This window comes from Panthera tigris, chromosome A1, assembly GCF_018350195.1.
Source record: "Panthera tigris isolate Pti1 chromosome A1, P.tigris_Pti1_mat1.1, whole genome shotgun sequence".
Lineage (NCBI taxonomy): Eukaryota > Metazoa > Chordata > Mammalia > Carnivora > Felidae > Panthera > Panthera tigris.
The window spans coordinates 133,711,578-133,731,276 of record NC_056660.1 but is presented as its reverse complement, the minus strand read 5'-3'; positions in this window follow the sequence as shown (position 1 = coordinate 133,731,276).

Sequence of the window (19,699 nt, the reverse complement as noted above, 5' to 3'; positions counted from 1 at the left end):
GAGCCCTAGTAATGTGTATATCTTGATTGGGGTGATGATTATAAAAATGCATGAACAAAAGGAACAAAGAATAAATTCACTAATATTAGCAACAATAAAAAATAAATGGGTATTTTTCATAAGTGAAAAAAAAACAAAAATCTCAGACCTTTTCAGGCACCATAAATTTTAAAACAACAACAGCTAACTTTTGTATCAGGCACCACAAAAACTGTGGTGTATATGCCTTGAAAAGGCAAATGACACACTGGTTTTAAAAATTACAACATATCCTTAAGATCTAACAAAATGTCCTACAAATAAAGAAAAAAATGAAAATAGAAAAATACATATCAGCTATGGCCAGATAATTCAGAATATAAGAAATACAAATAGTCAACCAACCTATGAAAATTTTGTTTATAAAAAAAGGAATGCGTTACAAAACATAATGGGTACCATTTTTGACCCATCGAAATGCTGAAGATATTTTCAAGATAATAGTATCTTTAAGAATGAGGGCATAGACGCACCTGGGTGACTCTGTTGAGCACCCGATTCTTGGTTTTGGTTCAGGTCATGACCCCAAGATCATGGGACTGAGCCCCACCCTGGGCTCCCTGCTGAGCATCAAGTCTGCTTAAGATTCTCTCTCTCCCTCTCCACCCTTCTTTCCCGCTTGTGCGCCCACTCTCTCTAAAATGAAAAATAATTGAAAAATTAAAAAAAGAGAGTCAGGGAATAAAGTACTCTTAGTGTTTATCAGAGAATAAACTGGTAGAACTTTCTGAAAATTAATTTAACAAAGCCTTAAAAAAATCTACTCATTTTAATATGTGAATCCTTTTTATGGGAATTTATCTAAGAAAAAAAATACATCAGGGTGCCTGGGTGGCTCAGTCCGTCGAGCGTCAGACTTTGGCTCAGGTCATGACCTCACAGTTCGTGAGTTCGAGCCCCGTGTCGGGCTCTGTACTGACAGCTCAGGGCCTGGAGCCTGCTTCTGATTCTGTGTCTTTCTCCCCTCAGCTCCTCCCCTGCTCATACTCTGTCTCTCTCTCAAAATAAAGATTAAAAAAAATTTAAGAAAAAACAAAAAAAAAATACATCAATATTTACTATAATGATCTTATAAGTAAAAAAAGAGGCAAAACAGAAAATTCCACTTTCAGACAAATGCATTTATATACATATAAAAATATCTGAAGAGATCAAACTGAAATGTAAATAAAGGTAATACCTGGGGTGGGAAGGGTATATGTAAGTTATAATTGTCTTCCTTTTTTTTCCTATTTATATGCTTTAATTTTTAAAAACCATTTGACTTCTTTAAAATTCTATAATATGATGCTCAATTTATATTTTTGAAAATCATAAACCTATTTAAATGAGCACATATAGAGAAAAAAGGAGTTAGAAGAAAATTTTCACAGTAACTACTGTAATAATGATGCAATGATTCCAGGGCTGGCCTAGAGCACACTGGCTAGGCCATCTCTTTGAATAATGTGACTAGGTCCAGTTCGTTGAAAATATTTAGAAGACTGAAAAAAAGTCTTTAGGGTTGCAGATGTTCCTCTCTCACAAGTCTGGAAAAGAAACCCTATCATTCTTTCCGTGAGGACTCTGCCCCTTTCTCGAGACTCAGATACCCACGGCATCTGGACCAGAACTGGTTCCGTCTTTGAGCTCACAGGAACAATCCGAAGTGTCTTCTGCATCTTTTATTACTGATATTTTTGAGGCAGACTTCTGGCTATTTTAAAACCAAATCATCAAAACTAACTAAATCCTCCAGTTGTGCATCTGTGAGAAATGCCGGCATTAACTTTCTCATGACACATCCTCAATTTTGGAATCCATTTAGAACTCGATGACATTCAGACTGAAAGAACCAATTTGTTTCCTCTCTTAACTTTACCCCAATGTGTGATGAAATGTGGCACAGAGAAATGGCTTATCTAACCTCTGGATGAATGAAAATTATTTTGTCAGGTGGTGACTTGAGAGCTGTTTTACATTTAGAGTTTATTCCAGAGAGTGGCTTTTAGAAAAAGCTCTACACACACAATAGGCCTTTATCTTGTTTTTCTAGATCAATAGTTTTCAAAGCATGATCCCTGGAGCAGCCGTACTGTTACAAATGCAAATTCTTGGGCTCCACTCTACTACTGAATACCAGATTCTGGGACCCGGGCACAGCAATCAGTTATTTAACAAGCCACCTAGGTGATTCCTATGCATATAAAGTTTGAGTATTTCTGCACTAGATGGTCTCTGATGCAGATTCTCAAAGAACAGAACGACAGCATGGCTCACATCTGAAGGAAAAAACTTGCATGATAAATTTGTGTAAATTTTAAAGCACTGTTTATCATTTATTATCTCTGAAAAGTGAAAATGCTGGCATTTATCAGAATTCTTACGATAAATAAACAGCATAGTGACATTTCAGAAGCAAAACCATACGTCAATGTGTTCCTATTTAATATGGAACAAGGTGAAGACAGAAAAATCCTATTAAAAGAAACTTGGCCTTATTTATCTTCCATTACACACTGTCACATAATGTCCCTATGTACATTCATTAAGTTGGACTCACCCTAACACCAAAGCTCTGAAACCTTGGCATTCACCAACACTGATATAATAAGAATTTTCTATCATTACCATGCAGCTCAAAAATTAGACTTTAAGATGATCACATTAAGCAACTCGGAAATAAGAGGATACAGGTGAAGAATATGGGGGCACACGTTGCCAAAGATAATAGAAATCTGCAAATTATCAATTTAGCTGTACTGACTCTACATTCTACAGCAAGGATACTTTCTGGAAAAGAGAATCAGAGTATACACTGTAGTGGAAAGATGTGAAATTTGACAAGAGATTCATGTCAATTTAATCATACAGAAAAAAATATATCAGCAGGAAAGATGAACAGAGCTATTCTTGTTCCAGAGTGATCTCTGGGCTCTTTAAAATTTTTTTGAATACATCATCTTTTTAATCTTTAAAGCAAAGTGCTTCAGTTATCTGTCATGACCACCTATTTATTTTACTCACAAATCTACAATTTGGACAAGACATTGTGGGGCCAGCTCATCTCTGTTCTGCATGGTATGAGCTAGCATGGCTTGAAACCTGGGAACTGGGGTGAGGGGAGACTCATTTACTCACAGATCTAATAAGACTGATCCTCACTGTTGATTCAAGATTTAACTGCAATTACATGTATGCCCAGCCTCTAAAGTTAAGGCTGGCAAGACTTCTGCCCTATTCTAATACTCAGAGAATTCACCATCCTCCCCAGGATCAAGGGAAATGAACACAAACTCCACTTCTTGATGTGTGGGTGAGTGCCGAGGTTCTGCAGAGAACAGAAGACCAGATACATAGCTAACTGTGGCCACTTCTGCAAAATCCAATGTGCCATAGTCCTAGGCCACAACAATTCACCTTCCTTCCCTAGACAACAGAGTAAGCAACTCCTTGGATGATTCTAGTCTCTAGTCTTGGAGCTGACCCAGCTGATTCTGAGTGGGACAAAAGAAAGCTATCCCTAATGAGTCCTGCCCAAACTGCAAATGTATGACCAAAGTAAATGTTGTTTTTGTTTTAAGCCATTATAGTTTGGATTGGTTTCTTACCTAGTTAAGTATAGATAACACAGATTCTCAACATTTTCCCCTGGCTAAACACAGGTGAGAAAACTACTGCTATAAGAGACACTGTTCAAGCAGGTATTTAAAATAAGAGGCTGGTTCTCCATCTCTGTCTAATTCATTTGGGACTTTTTTTTCCAGAAAGTGTTTTAGAATACAGGTTAAGTGGGAGTTATATCATTGTTGTGGTAACCCTGATTTCATCTAAGTTTATATAAAAATAATGTTACAAATTTTGACACCTTACCTATCATTTGTAACATACCTCATGACTGATGACACTCTTGACATGTTACAACAAGAAGCAGGTTGGAAGCCAACGTCCTAGACACTCTTAGGGGTGAAGTTGCCTCAAAAAAAGCTTAACAAGTGGCTACAAAATTAATAAATTAGCTGAAAACATGAATTTAGTTATTTCTATCTTTCAAAAATAGTTAACCTATGGTAACACTGCTGGTCAATCATGGAAGCATTATCAACAAGCAAGTTTTCCTGTTCATGCTGCAAGAAGGTGGAGAAACCACCAGTCATTCTCTCTCTCTCTCATCAGACACTTGGCCCAATGGGCAAGTTCTTCATAAATACAGTGACTACACTTCTCACTGTGCCCGGCAGAATCTCACCATTCCATCTGAATTCACATTCTTCCCCAACAGAATTTTGAATGATAACTCATGTGGTCATTATATTACAAGTAACGTGTTCAGAAAATAACTTGTGGGTTTGTGGGATGTTCTGATGTCTCTAGACAGATCTCTGGAACAATTTCTAAGGGAATGAATCTGGGTAACGTACTTTACATCCTAACACAGAGTCCCAATCTGGAATCAAGACATGTGAATCATGGTTGCCCTGGATTCATCATGTTACACTCTGTTAGCTGTCTCTTAACAGTCTGATTTCCTGCCAGTTATAACACCACATCTGTCGGTTAGAGCTGGGCAGTAAGCAGAATTTTCACTGAAAGCACTCAGCATAGTTTTCCAATGGTCTCCACTGGCACGTTAAATTCAGCTTCTCAGGGCTTTGTAAAATTAATTTGCTTGCTCAGGATTTCATACTTCCTTTATCTGAGTATGCAGGGAAGCTGTGGCAAGAAAGTCTACCCCAGGGGTGCCTGGGTGGCTCAGTCGGTTAAGTGTCCAACTTTGGCTCAGGTCATGATCTCGCAGTCCGTGAGTTCGAGCCCCGCGTTGGGCTCTGTGCTGACACCTCAGGGCCTGGAGCCTGTTTCAGACTCTGTGTCTCCCACTCTCTCTGACCCTCCCCCGTTCATGCTCTGTCTCTCTCTGTCTCAAAAATAAATAAACGTTAAAAAAAATTTTAAAAAAAGTCTACCCCAAATTTCTGTTGATTGAGAAACTTTGCCTTCTATCTAGCCCAGTTGCCTGGCAAATAAAGGAGCCCTAACAATGCCACTTCCATTAAAACACCTTACCCAACTGTCTATTAACTTATCTCCATAATCAAAACATTTGTGAGTTTTCTATCAGGAAAAACATATAGAAATTCCTGTTTCTATCAGGAACAGAATAACAAGTTATTCTATCCGAATAACTAATTCGGATCATTAAGTCATCAGAAGTAAAGCTTTCATACCATTCATAAAACTTTTCTTAGTCTGAAAACAAAGCCCCAAACAGGTTATGATAAAATGGAAAATCTGAAACATTAAAATAAGGAAACTAGTACATGCAATTTTGAAAATAAAGCCAAGGTCTTGCTTTTAACCTGCAAGGTGTATATACTTTGCACACATGGGAAGGTGCAGGATCTTCAATGCACTGGTCTAGGGCCATAAATAAAGGGTATATCACATAGATAAAAGCAAAGCCTGATTCCCTATTTATCTGGAATGCCTAAAAGATCAGAAGGTCAGTTCTTAACTCCGATGTCCAAAATCACCAATTATGAAACGTCTCACTTTAGAAAAACTTTTATTTTCATCAGTCTCCACAAACCTGTAAGCACTCAATAGCCAAGTTTATAAGATACACGTCCCTGACTTACTCACAAATATACAGACCACACTTGTACATGCATATGCATATGCACAGATATTTGACAATAATACCTAACACCATCTCTCAACATTTTGTGAAACAAAACCAAGTCATCATTTGTATTAATAAAGGAGCTCCTCTCTTTTTCTCAACAATAGGGCTTTTCAAATAAAAGGTACAGCATTCCCATGAAGCAGATCTCTGCCAAACACCAACCACATTTGTCATTTTAAGCACACTTCCAACTGAGAAAGTTGACTTTGAGCATTAATGATGTTCTATAGGCTTTATCATCTACTTGCCCAAAAAGCTCTTAGGATCATTTATTGTTACTGGCCTCTTCCTCATTACCTAGCACAAAATGAAGCGATAAATTTGGAACATGTGTCTGAGTGACCAAAAAGGAAGTTTATAAAGTAAACTGGGTAAAAAGCTTTCAGGTGTCTAAGAAGCCTGTTATGGCTGGTGTGGCCTGCCTTGTGTTCTCACAGCCCTGTACCCTGTGCTGGGTGGATTAAAATCCAATCCCTGGTAGGCAGGCTGGCCCATGGATTTAACACCAGGGTGCTTTGTTTAACACAAGACTCTTCTCCTGGCGCTGTGGTTCCTCCTAGCTCGACCAGCCAACCCTGGCTGGGGTGTCAACCAAGCCATGGACATTAGGTTAAGAAAGTTCATAGTACAGAGGTTATTTTCATTATATCTCTGCAAGGAAAATTGCTCAAGGATTTCAAGTTTAGGTAGCTTCAGGACAAAATACAAGAATCAAAAACTACAACATTTCCTTTGGCTTCATTATTTTCTAACTGGACAATAGTGAAAGTTATCCAAAATAACTAACTACCATGTGGGCAGGCAAAAAGTAAATGAAATCATATTGAATGACACATTTATGTCTCTTATTATTTTTAATGTTTATTTACTTTTGAGGTGGGGTGGGCAGAGAGAGAGGAAGACAGAGAATCCCAAGCAGGTTCTGCACTGCCAGCGCAGAGCCTGATGTGAGGCTTGAACCCATGAACTATGAGATCATGACCTGAGCTGAGATTGAGAGTTGGATGCTCAACTGAGTCACCAAGGCACCCCACGTTTATGTCTCTTATTAATGAGGTATCAATCAACAGCCTGTGTTTCAACATCCAGGTCCTGGGTTCAAACAATGGTTATTTCCCAAAAGTTTGGAAATTCTGCAATGGGGGCAGAGACCATATGTATTTCACTGTTAGATCCCTAGAAGTTAGTACAGTATCCAGCAGAGGTGTTCTGTAAATATTAAAAGAATAAAGCACTGCAGGCTCAGTTTAGTGTGTAAACATACTTTAAGGTCATCCTAACGTTATAGAGCCTGTTTAAGTTTATGTATATGATTCCCTAAAGAGTTTGCAAGTGGTAATTGTTTAACCAATATTTTTATTATCATCTGTAGGATAACCATTACAAGGTCTTAGGACTCCCTTCTGCCCCTAAAGTATCCCTTTTTCTTGTCTTATCAGTCTTAGGACAATAGCAAAGAACTAGAATCACAGAAAATGGCTTTTCTCCTGGGACAGCAGAATTCAAACAGAAGTTACAGCTCTCCGCCGGCAGCTGTGGGGATGAAGGAGGAACAGCACAAACACAGTGCTAAGGAAATCTGTTGCTCCTAAAGACAGTCTTTTCAGAAGCATCTTACCACAGTCTTTCCTTTCTCAAATCTCAGTGATAAATAAATATCAGTTCCCAGAGGGGTTATAAAGACATTCGAGTCTAGATAACTGTCTGTAGGGTGACACGCAGTATTGTCTAAACAGCTCCCAACAAAGGGGGAGGAATCATAAAACTGGTCAAGAAGATCCCCTTAAAAAATGTAGCCAAGGAGGGTGTCATATCTTAGAAGAGATCTGTGACCTTTTCAGCCGAGGACCCAAGAAGCTAGAGAGAAAACATGACTTAGGGAAACAGATTCCTGGGACAACCCAAGAAGAGAGTATTGGTTAGTAACACACAGGAAGGCGAGTGAGCCCAGCACCGATTGCTGATGTAAATTCTATCTGGCAAAAGATTATCATGTCTTTTTCTAACTACCCAAGATGTTGTCTGTTGTATTTCCAACATACAAATGTATGAGATGCAAACAGGAAAAGGAATGATACAAAAAATAGAATTCAAACAGCCACAGTAGCCAAAATGGAAAGCAATAAATCAAAAAGCTCCAATCATCTTAATATAAAAGGCATCACTATAAAGGAGCCAATCTAGTGAGGACCAGTGAGGCAAAGGACACCCCAGAGCATGATCAGCACCGAAGCTGGGATCCTGCTTCTTACACCTGTGGGTCGAGGATTTTTGCCAATCCATGGGGAGAAACTCAAGTTGAAAGAGAATGCATCTGCGTAATATGCTTAAGCATGTGCCCATTCATTTATAGTCATGTTTAATTTATTGGGGAAAAAAACACAAAATAAACTGGTTCTGGGTATGTGTGTATAGATAGCTCCTAAATATAGGCTAAGTGTGGGAGTGGGGGGTGAGGGAGGGGGAATGGCTCCTAAATACTGGCTTAAGGGCTCTTCTGGATTTCTCTGAAAAGAATGAGTTTGTCAACTTGGACAAGTGTTTCCAACTTTGCATACATATTCCTCTCATCTAGCAAACCAAATCATGTCAGAGAGACCACCCATGGTCTAAACAAGTTCAAGAAGTACCCAAGGACATAGCAATTTTACAGGTTTTCCATTTTCACTTCCTTGGAAAATGCCAAGCACAGGCTCTTTTTCAAGACTGAGGGGCCTTGCTTTGGTCTCAGTGCCTCTCAGGTCCATGTACCCATTTCTATTAGGTAGGAACACAACTAGTGGGTAGATCAGGGAATGTCTAAAAACACTTTCGATGACTTCAGATCAAGTATGTTTTATGTAAATCAGGTATTTCCATCCACTCCACATGAATTCTAGGAATATTCTTTCTAGTTTTAAAAATACCACTTAATCTTCTTAGTTTGTAAAAGAACTCCCAGCAAATGGCATGAGTCAATGATTTCCAGAGCTTTAAATTTCACAATACTGTAAAATTTGAAAAAATAGTCAGGGGAGCTACTTAAATTATCAATTTGTTTTCCTAAGTAATAATAAGCACATTTAAAATTTCCAAGTTACTATCCCCATTTTATTATTTTTCATTTTAAACCCAAAAAAGGATATAACCTGAACATACAAACAAGAAGATAATTTAGAATTAGAAAAACTCACTACATTTTCTTAACTTTACTGCATTTGTCATTTAAGTCCATTCAAGCCATGTTAAGACCCACTGATTCAAACTAAAGTGAGAAGAGGTCCCTCACAGATAAAGTACAAAAGCACAAAGCTAGGAAGATAATGGTGTGGATAGACTATTATACTTCTGAAGATTTTGTTGGAAAAGAGAATGAGAAACAAACATCAGACAACTGAGAATTGTCTAGACGACTGACAATCATTACAGAGATGTGCCTTTTCTTTTCTGCTGTTTTGTTTAATGACATTTACAATGGTCTTTTTTTTAAGTTTATTTATTTTGAGAGAGGGACAGAGAGACAGGGAGACAGAGCGAGAGCACAAGCAGGGGAAGGGCAAAGAGAGAGGGAGAGAGAGAATCCCAAGCAGGCTCCACACTGTCAATGTACAGCCCAATATGGGACTCAAACTCATGACCCATGAGATCATGACCTGAGCTGAAGCTAAAAGTCAGATGCTTAACCGACTGAGCCACCCAGGAGGCCCTGGTCTGGCTGGTTTCTAAAAGAGCACACGCAGAACATCCATATTACCAAGCATTTACTAATTTGACCCAGAATTACTATCAGACAAGTATGTACACAAGATATTGATACTGAAAACCTAAACCCTTCCTAGGTCTCCTTCCATATTTAAAATGAGACTCATATTTAATAAATAAACTTTTCAACTCATTAACTGTTGCCCTATTTCACATACCCTGTTGCACACGCGACAGAAGAGAACACCGTGTTCTTCACAAGATAGTTTCAGTTAAGCACGCGCTGGAATTGAGTTATCATGCTGACTTGATTTACTTCTGTAACTCCCGAATCCATCAACCCAGAGGGTATAATTAGAAGGCAGATATGCTTAAGTACTAAAAGTGTAACCATCACAAAATAGGTTGAAGAGAAGTGATCACTAGGGTTGGCAGCTTCTATCAAACAGATGTCAGGGTAAATTCCCAAGATGCCAGACCATTAGGCGGAATTTTAGAGACCACTAACATTTTACTTTCTGCACTTCCTGAGAAAAGCACTCAAGGCACAGGTACCTAAAATGATCTCAAATTGTCTTCTGAGGTAAGTTAATCCTGGTTCTAGCCAATTTGTTTTCTCTATTGGTTCTTCAGCTTACCTCAAGTAAGCTAATTCTATATTTGTTTCCAGATTGTATGATTCTTGATTTTGGAAAAAGATTACTTTTTTGTGACATGCCCAGCTAGAGTTTTCCCCTCATTTTAGGTCACTGGTTTTCCTCATCTTTATTAGAGTAGAAGATTTAGTAGCTACATTCTGTCACCCACACTTGACAAATTCAAGCCCCTGCATCTTGAGGAAAGTCCTGGCTCTACCTATAAGAGCCATCTACCAAGCCAGTGCCATGAAGAGGTAGGGTCACCTTCTGTTCAATCGTACTGTGAGATCATATGGTTACATTCACAGGGATCGGTAACACAGAATACCAGCGCTCTGACCTTTACTTCCAGCTCCTATCCAAAGCCCAGCAGAGAACTTCTAACCAAGATGGGGAGAAAGTCAGCCCTCCAATGCAAACCTCCTGCTTCTAACACATAGCAACAATAAGGAAAGCAGACAAAGATAACCTTCCAAAAGACACGGGCAGACTGAAATGCAGCTAAATTCTGTTTATAAAAAAAATGCTGAAAGCAAAGATATACCAAAGTTCCATTGGGCAAACAGCTGCTATGGAAAAATATGGAAGATAAAATAGTATTTAGGGAAAACTATTAATAGAGATAAGGAGGAATACTTTCTAATAAAAATGAATTATTCCACCAATAAATTCTAAAGAGTATGAAGTTATTTGCTACAAGTAAAAATAGAATCTCAACATAAATAAAATAAAAACTGACAGAATAATAAAGAGGAATTAACCAATCCACAGCATCAGAGTAGGATATTTTAATAGTCCTCTATCAAGCTAAGAAACAACCCAGACTAGGCAAATTTAAATAAGAAATTTTATCTGTAGCACAATACACCCAATAAACACAGTACTCTTTTTTTTTCCAGTTCTTACAGAAACCTTATAAAAATTGATCCCATACGAGGCCACAAAACAAATGTGAAATAATCTATATAATAAAGATGCTAAGTGATAATGCAATTTAGATAAAAATAACAATTAAAAGGTAATTTATAAATATCTTTGAAAACCCAAAATGCACTCCTAAATAACTCCCCAATTAAAGACAAAATTAAAATGGAAGAAAGTGACAGTAAACATTCCACTCAAAGCTACAGAGAAAAAAATTACTAACTTCTTTTTAAGGACAAGGCTGTCAGGAGGTAGAGTTTAATTAAGCAACTAAGAATTATAAAAATCTATACATTCTGAGAGACTAATAATGACAACATTTGAACTCCTACACAACGCCTGATGTCCTATCAGGCACTTACACCCACTTTGTGATATTTTATTAAGCATGTTTGTGTTATGTTTTTACAAACTAAAAAAGGTTTATAAGCTAAAAGGTTTATACTTAAAGAGTCAGATCAGGAACACAGAAGTCAGATGGCATGGGGCTGAATTTCTGGACTTCTAGTTACGTGACCACGAGCAAGTTATTGCACATCTTAAGACTCAGATTTTTCACCTACAAAGATTCAAACACAAATCGTCTCTACCATGTAAACACTTCACGATGTTAAATGATTTGAAACACATGAACCACAGTTCATAGCAATGGTTCAACAACTGTGAACTAGTATTTTTACGTATACAGTACTCATTTGGCTACTGGTTCTATCGCTTGTACACAACTGTACGCCTTCTTGGAGACAGAAACAGTACTCTACCTTTGGTCACTGAAGTACATATACCAGTGCCAATTACACAGTTGTTGGCAAATAAACTGTTGTACTAATGAATGAAATTTAGTTAAACTTGTCCAAGCTACTTTGGTGCTCGATATTAAAATTCTCTACCTAGCAAAACAAAGCAATAAATATGAAGGTATTGTTAGTGATGTGTAATGAAATTTAAGTCTGACTATTTAATTATCCCTTGACACTTGAAGTAGAGTCAGTTTTGTTCCATCAAATCTGACATTTTCAAGTATTCATTAAGAACTACAACTGTTTAATAAGATATTATTATAGGGTAAAGTTGGGTTTGGAGCCTGGTTTTCTAATTTTAGACATATGATGGTGATGGAAAATATCCCTTCACAAATAAAACACACAAAGACAAGGGAATAACTGTAAAGAGCACCAACTACACAAAACATGCTGTTAGATGGGAAAGAATACATTCATGTAAAGCTATAGAATTTTAATTTTTTCTGTTGGAATACAACAGCTCCTGTATTCCCTTTGTATTCCAACAGAAAAAATTAAAATTTTTATAGCTTCCAGAATCAAATGTTTCTATAGAATTTGATTAAATTAAAATGCTAATTTCATCCTGATTACAACACATTTATTTCCTATGAATCCTTTAATTACATCTGGTAATGTTCTGCAGGGTTTTTTTTCCAGTAATACCTGTGTAGTTTAACTTTTATTAAACCTTACAGTATTTTATTTAAAAAAAATTTTTTTTAACATTTATTTATTTTTGAGACAGAGAGAGACAGAGCATGAATGGGGGAGGGCCAGAGAGAGAGGGAGACACAGAATCTGAAACAGGCTCCAGGCTCTGAGCTGTCAGCACAGAGCCCGACGCAGGGCTCGAACTCATGGGCCGTGAGACCGTGACCTGAGCCGAAGTCAGACACTTAACCGACTGAGCCACCCAGGTGCCCCATAAACCTTACAGTATTTTAATGTGAAATGTGCTTGATGGAGTCCAATACAAGCCACAATACACACTTGAGAGTTAACTGTGGTGGTGGTACAAACACCTATAACAATCTATCTTCTCATAAAGCTAATGTTTTGGCAGAATGAGCATCTTTTCTTCTTTTACTGAGTGGGTCTTTAGACATTGGAACACATCAATCAGGAATGAATTTTACTGGAGATTGTTAAGAAAAGAAAGAGAGAGAATGAAGGAAGGGAAGGAGGAAGGGAGAGAAGAAGAAAGGAGGACAGGCTACTTCAATGTAATGGTGATGTTTCCCTGACCCAATGGGAGTTGGGGCAAGAAGCTAAATGGTATAGTGATGATCTTTCTAATCCTTGGATTTAACTTTTCAAATTGTTGAGGCCTTAACTGACAATAAAAATCATGCGAACATACACATACACCCAAACACAAAGTGGACATAAAATGAAAAACTTTAAATATAGAATTTGTTTCCATGACAGCACATCCCAAGAATGGAAATTCACTGTAGCTCACCATAAAATACAAACAGTATCCCAGAATTTCAAATATATCAGCTTCAATCCTGCCAAATCTTTTTATCTACCTGAATCCTAAATTTTTAAGTGCATTGATGTCAAAGTCAATTCTTGGTCAGTATTTAAAAAAAATTTTTTTTAATGTTTATTTATTTTGAGAGGGGGGAGGGGCAGAGAGAGCGAGGGAGACACAGAATCTGAAGCAGGTTTCAGGCTCTGAACTTTCAGCACAGAGCCCGACGCGGGGCGCAAACCCACAAACTGTGTGATCATGACCTGAGCCAAATTGGACGCTTAACCAACTGAGCCACCCAGGCACCCATCTTGGTCAGTATTTTTAATTTAATTCTCAATGACCACTTTTTGGGGATCCATTTTCTCCCTTACAAATAACATTTATTGCTTTTGCTTTCTCCTACATCAGAGTAAAGTAACTCAATAGTTCTTGTTGGAGCATAAGACCTATCAATGTTCTATGGGAACATCTTTGAAAGAAGTGACTTAACTAGTGAATATTTTGGAGCAGACTGACAGGATACATCTTAGCTTAGGAGCTATACATATGATGATTGGATTTTTAACTGTCCTTAACAATATGACACCTCTCAGAAATGCATTTCTTTCATTTATATAATTGCCTCAAGATTTTAATAGTGTGTGCATGTGTGGAAGGGAGAGATTGAAATGTACCTCTTTTCAGGAAAATTTTCAAAGACATAAATGCTTCTTTTCTGAAATATCACTGCATCCAGATGCCTCTATTCACCCTATCTTTAGCAAAGCTTTCTGTCTCCCAAGTGAACAACATCTGCACCTGCTACATATAAGGAGTGTCACTCTGTGCCCCTAAGTGACTGAGTCTGCCTTAATTATCTACTGCCCTTCCAAGATCATTTTTTGGTTCTTTATAACTCCTTTCTCACGCAAACTAAATGCTGTACTACAAGATACTAAAACCAGTGTGATATTATTAAACGAAATCCCTTATAGACAAAAGGGAGAATAGGACCATTAACATATAATAAAAACCCAGGAAAAGAAGCTGTGGAGATCTGGATGGTAGAGGTTGGGCTACTTGTACTCTCCTTCACCCACACTCTGTTTGTTAATTGAATGGTGAATCTACTCTAAGAATCAAGTCTAATCTTAAATCACTATAAGCCAATATTCTTAGAAAAAGAAAAAGGAAAAACATTTTTATATAATTCCAATGTATGCTGTAGAAATGACCATTTATATAACTATAGCCACTTAACAGCAAAGAAATGGAGAGAATTCATGGAAATAGGAAAACAGCATTCGCTGCTTAGATAATCCTGTCCCTCTGGAGATCTCCAATCTTTTGTTTCTAAAGAATACTCAGTGAGATTTTGCTACTAAGAGTTTCAATTCCACTGAACAAATACCTCTCTTATTTCTTTTCTGGGAACGTCTTTCTATGCTAATTCATGAAATTCCTTTAAAAAGTCCTGATGTACACTAATAAGTTTAGTAAGGTTGTTAGATATGAGGTAGAGACAAAAATCTATGGTATTTCCATATACAAGCAGTGAAAAGTCAGAAACCAAAATTACATTACCATTTGCAATGGAACCAAAATAAGCAATATTTAAATATAAAACTTAAAAAACATGTATAGGGCCTGTATATTCAAAACCGCAAAATACTGAGGGAAGAAATCATCAAGGAAAACCTATATAAATGGAAAGTCATACCAGGTTCATAGACTAGAAATCTTAACATAATAAAGATGTAAGTTTTCCCCAACGTGATCTGTAAATTAATGAGATGCCTACCAAAATCCCAGCAGGATTTTAAGTAGATACAGATAAGCTGATTCTAAAATTTATATAAAAGGGCAAAGGAACTACAATATCTGAAACCATTCTGAGAAATAAGAACAAAGTTGTAGGAACCCCACTATCCGATATTAAGGCTTGTTAGAAAGCTATAATAATCAAGGAAATATGGTATTGGTCAAGTATGACCATTTGATTTTGACAAAAGTGCAAAGCAATTCAGTGGATAAGAATAGTTGTTTTTCCAACAAATATTGGACCAATACCCATAAGAAGAAACTGAACCTATATCTAAACTTCATAACTTATACACAGATTAACTTAAAATGCACATAAATCTAAATGTAAAACTATAACACTTCTAGAATAAAACACAGGAAAAATTGTCCTGACCTGTAGCTAAACAGACCGTTATCAGAAGAGACACCAATAGCACAGTCCATAAAAACGGGAATTGATAATTCAGTTAGGTACATGATATATTGCAAGGGAAGAGGCTTTGAGAGCAACGCATATAGATAAAATACGTAAAGATACTTATCGTAAAAATACGATAAGATACTTAAATAAGTAATGATTTGTTTGGGGATGGTTATTAGGCCCATTGGAAAGAGAAATATTTTACCTATTCTTTTAGCTCAAGAAGGCTGTGTCATGGACTGAAAGGGAGATAGACAGATGAACCATAATGGGGGAGAGGAGGCTATCCATTTGTACTTCTTTGTACTTTTTTGTTAATAAACTGTTTTTTCTTGAAATTAATGACTTAATTTGTGATATCATGTTCTACAGAAATACTTGGAATATAATAGTCTGATTAGTAGTCTATTGAAACTTGCACTCATAATGTGTATACTTTCCTGGCAAGGCTAGGATTAGTATTAAAAACTTGCTCTGCCAAAGACACTGTTAAGAGAATAAAGAGACAAGCTGAAGACCAGGAGAAAATATTTACAAACCACATACCTAACAAAGGACTTGCACCTGGAATATGAAGAATTTTCAAAATCCAACAATAAGAAAACAAACAACCCAATTTAAAAATAAGCCAAGGACCAAGGAAGATGGAAAGCTGGCAGTTAAGCACATGGGAAGAGGTGTACCACCACTGGCCATAGGAAAATGCAAACAAATTACAATCACAATGAGATACCACTACACATTTATTAGAATGACGAAAACAAAGGATACAGATAATACCAACTGCTATTAAGGATTTGTGACAACTTCAATTCTCATACACTGTTCATACATATCGGCATACCCACTCTGGAAAAGAGTTTGGCAGTTAAACGTACAATGTTTACAAACTATGTAAACTATGAACATACTACGTTCACCTAAAAACATGTACATGATTGTTCATACCAGTTTTATATGTGACAGCAAAAACTGGAAACTCAAATGTCCTTCAACAAGAGAATGGATATAAAATATAGTACATCTATAGAATGGCATAATATTCACAATAAAAAGCAATGGACTATTGATACATACAATAAAATGGATAATAACAAAATGACTAAAATAAGCCAGTGGTTGCCACAAGTCTTGGTTGGGGCACTGGGGAGGGTGTGATAAGACACAGATGGTATTGGGGGCATTTTTGTTGGGTTGATCAAACCGTTCTGTACACTCATTACAAGAGTGACCATACAAATCTATACAGGTGTTAAAATTCACAACAGTATACCAAAAAGGTCAGTTTTACTATATGATAAATTTAAAAATACATAAAACTACATTTGGAGAGTGCCTGGTGGTTCAGTCAGCTAAGCTTCTGACTCTTGATTTTGGCTTAGGTCACAATCTCAAAGTCTGTGAGTTCAAGCCCCATGTCGAGCTCTGTGTTGACAGCTCAGAGTCTGCTTGGGATTCTCTCCGCCACCCCCCCTCTCAAAATAAATAAATAAACTTAAAAAAAAAACCCTCTACATTTGGCATTGCAATTTCAGAAATTGTTTCAGCCATCCCTGGAATTTACACTGTGCCCCTATTATTTAAAATCTAAGTTTTAAATCTACAATTAAAGATGGAGGCAACAGCTCCAACTCACAGAGTGGGTGAATTCTCCAAGCACCATTCCCTCTCAGCTAGCAGCTGCCACAAGTGCAACTACTATGCAAAAGATTGGTTTCGGGTATTGCTTCAGTCTCTTCTTGGGCAGTCCTTGGCCCAAGTGCCATATTGGCTATACCATAGATAACACAAGACAGAACTGTTACTATCACCATTATCAAGAAGACTGAAAGAAGAGAGAAGATGCCATTTTACAGACCATGATAATATTTTTGAAGGCAAGAGTTAGGGGGAAGGTTGCCATGGTAGCAAAGCAGTTTGTCTAAACAAAAGAAAGAAACAGGAAGTTCCCTTGTTCTCAAGTCTTCATAAAAGCTTATGTATACACAATCCCAGCTCAGTTTTTCTAGATGTTTCTAACATCTCAACATCACCATTATCTTTCATCTGATTTTTGCCTCTTATATCCCTTTCTTTTGTATATATTCTATTTCTATGGAAAAGAGATGTAAGTGATAAGCCACTATCAGAGATTTATATCAAAAGAATTCCTATGAATATGCCCTAGGCTTCCTATGGGCTCAACTCTCCATCCCATAACTTCCATATATGTGGTCCTGCACAATAATTTCTGGATTTATCTTAGTGGTTTTTGTTTTGTGTTTCAATTTAGAAATTCCTGAAATATCTACAGATTCAAATAAGATTAAATCATTTCTGGGATGCTGTTATTGCTAAGTGCACTGTATTAAATTCAAATGCATATATCAAATATTCAATCAGAAAATTCACTCAACTACAAGTCAGTCCCACTGGATATAAAAAAAAAAAAATACTTGCAAAATGAGAAAAGTCCACTAGTGCTAAACTATAAAGAATATGCAGTGATGTCATTTCTTGGTCAGCCACATAATTGAAAAAAAAAATTAATGGGTATTTATGAACCACAAAAAAGGAAGGTTGAAGGCTGGAATTCTTTTTTTTTTTTTTAATGTTTATTTATTTTTGGCAGAGAGAGAGACAGAGCATGAGCAGGGGAGGGGCAGAGAGAAAGGGAGACACAGAATCCAAAGCAGGCTCCAGCCTCTGAGCTGTCAGCACAGAGCCCGACGCAGGGCTCAAACTCACAGGCCACGAGATCATGACCTGAGCCAAAATCGGACGCTCAGCTGACTGAGCCACCCAGGTGCCCCCTCAAGGCTGCAATTCTTATTCTTAAGGTCCTATACTTTGTTTAATTCCTCAAAGGACGTTCTACAATCTCGTAGGAAAAAGATTCAAATAACTCGTACTCCCCCAAAACTACTATTTATCATCCCAATTTCTTTGAAGGGCGTACATAATAAATGCTCTTTATATTTTATCCTCCCAAATTCAATGTCTTTACACTTCATACAGTAACTATGACTTTTAAAAAATATGATATATTTTCCAGTATTATGTGTGTAGAAATCAACTACTGAATAATTGTTGAGTGAACGAAGGAAGGAAAGAATGCAAGAACAAACCACCATGAACAAAAGCAGTATAACAATTCTACCCAGTGATGCCAGGGAGGATGTTCATCATGAGCGGCATTCCACAGGGCTAAGGGTATGTACACAGACCCCACCTTCTTCAGCACCTTTCCTCTGGGATTAAAAAGATGAAGCTGTGGTCTCTGAGCCCTCTCATCACAAACTGTACCCCATCTTGCACTGTACCCCATTTCTCTGCCTGATTAAAGCATTCCTTCTAGAAACCAACATTAAGTTAAAGATGCTTCAAATCACATGTGTGTGGCACACAGAAACATTCTGGCCCAGCAAACTACAGCCTCTTCATTCGGGTGATGTGTGCACTAGCCTTGGCTGTACCCAGTTTAGACACGAGAAACTTGTCCATTTGTACTATGCTATTTACCCATTACACTCATTCAATTTTCCCGCATACCTTGCCCAATTATCTACCAATTTAATCCATTTAAGCTATCTCAGCTACAGTAAATATGTTCCCCTTTAGCATTTACTAGCACTTGGGCTGGCTTTTCAAGGACTTCTAACAGGCTTTATGATTCATTTATTTTTCCTCTTCCTGTTCAATTTTGTACTTATGACTCATCACAAAATGGATGCTGCTTCTATAGACAAATGCACTGGCAAGAACCTAACTATACAATTGGCCATTTAGTCCTGAAACTATATGAAACAGAATAATGACTACAAAATTGATCTGGACCACAGGGCAGAAACCATACTTAAACTTCATCCAGCATACAGCACCTGCAACAGAGCTGATGTCTGGATGCCATTTACTGTCCTTTCCTTTATTGTTGATAATAGCAGTGCTTTCAAATGGAACATTCCTCCTGCTGCAGATCAAAAGGATTTAGAAAAATATCCCATCATCTTATTTGAGAGATGAATAAAGTAATAATTCAATTTCCTCAGTTTTGCTGAGACCTTGGCAGCTAATATTAATTATTATCTCTAGCCAGTGGGAACTAGTGAAATGACTTCTAAATTAAAACAAACAGCATTTGTCTATTTTTATTTGTAGGGGAATAAGCCTGTTCCGACTTCTGGGAAGAGGCCCAGCGTGGCTCATGTGACTCACAGACACTTGTGTCAGGTACTTTAAAGAACCCTAACTTTCTCCTTCAACATTAACCAATTGGCATAAAGATCCTGAAGGATGATTTGTAATCAG